Source organism: Pongo pygmaeus, chromosome 10 (assembly GCF_028885625.2).
Source record: "Pongo pygmaeus isolate AG05252 chromosome 10, NHGRI_mPonPyg2-v2.0_pri, whole genome shotgun sequence".
NCBI classification, from domain to species: domain Eukaryota; kingdom Metazoa; phylum Chordata; class Mammalia; order Primates; family Hominidae; genus Pongo; species Pongo pygmaeus.
In genome coordinates, this window is record NC_072383.2 from 29,651,136 (window position 1) to 29,652,717 (window position 1,582).

A 1,582-nucleotide genomic window follows, 5' to 3' on the forward strand; every position below is an offset into this window, starting at 1 on the left:
ACTTCTAAACTGTCTTATACCCGAGTGGGAGTGTTCCTTAGGCAGAAACCCTAACTGATAGAGCCTGTCTCCATGGCGCGATGGAGGATCACTGAAATAGGCTCTACTGAATGTTAGGTGTAAATGCTTTCAGGTAGCCCTTCTTGGTTGACTTAAACTATAAAGCAGTATTTCTTTCAAGCCATTTGGAGACAATTTACAGGCAAAAAAACAATGTGGTCTACATAAAAGTCATAACTCTGATTTCCATGTGTCATGTGCATGTTGCACAACTCCACAGATTATTCATAGAAACAAATTAGGAAAAGGAAGCAACTCCGCAATATGTTTTGATGAAAGAATCACTGAGCATCTCTTACTTGGCTGATGGTTAGTATCTATGTTTGTTTATAAAACATATGCAAATGTGATGAAATGGCTCCTTCTGTGATGTGCAAGGAAATAGATGATTGTATTATTACGACAGTTGTGGCTTTTCCATAAATAACTTAAAGGCCAGATTTCTCTCCCCATTAAGAATCACTTCCCTATGCAATTTAGTTCATATTTGCTTCTGAGGCATCACTATTACCACTCATCTGAGATACATAGATTCCCCCTCTCTTCCTTGGTGTGGTTCTGCCACGTCTTCAAAGGCTTCTGTGGATCCGGAGATGGTCAAGGAGGTGGTGACTGAGCATGGGATAAGCTTCACTATCATTGACGGTTCTGCCATTACCCTCTTTACTGCCACCTCACAAGGTTATAAACATGTAACTGACTATTCTTGGGTTCTTTTTTTTTTTTTTTATTCCTGCTTCAGGTTTATTTGTACAAATAGCACACGAAGACACCAGCCCCATGCAGACAGCAGCCCAGGGGGGTCGCACCAGTCCTTCTGTCCTCACGTTGACAGATGGAGATCTCTACTCTGAAGCCTTTGTAGGGCCCTGGGCACCTTTAGGAGCCTGAACTGGAACTGAAGCTGGAGTTGCAGCCTGGGCCTTGGTTTGATCCTTGGCCTTTGGCCTGCACAGCCTGAGCCCCTTTGCAATGTGGGCACCAGCACACTTCCCAAGCTTGGGGTGGGCAGTGTAGGCAAGTTGATTGAGCTTGCAGCTGACACCCTTTGGGATCTTGGGCTTAACATCAAGGGCTTTACAAGGGCCTTGATAGCCTCAGCAGGTGCACTCATGGCCTTGGCACTGTTAGCCTGCATCTTCTTTAGGCCTTTCTTGTTGTGCTTCTTGGCAAAGTGTATGCTCCTCAGGAACTTGGGGCCCACTCCCTTTAGAGATTAGTGATTGGGGTTTCTTTGTGATTGGGGTTTCTTGATGCCATTTCTGTGCCATTTTCTGGACTGGTTGTGTGTGGTGTGGTTCTTGGACTTGGCCATGTTTGCACCATAAGCCACGGCTCCCATAGCTGACTATTCTTAAGTACGAGGCGAAACCAAAGAGAATTATGATATATTGTGGGAAAAAAAGTTGACCATCCACTTAATATTTCTATAATCAAAAGGAAAAATCTCCAAAGTTAAGGCTTCATAAGCAGAGTCCTGTCCACCCCAGTTCCTAACTTTGTTTCTTGTCCCCAGTTCTAC

At 44.3% G+C, this 1,582-nt stretch overlaps 1 pseudogene; it reads right to left on the reverse strand.

Moving 5' to 3' along the window:
• Nucleotides 1-905: 905 nt before the first annotated feature.
• Nucleotides 906-1,375, reverse strand: LOC129009644 (large ribosomal subunit protein eL29-like; annotated as a pseudogene).
• Nucleotides 1,376-1,582: the final 207 nt, after the last annotated feature.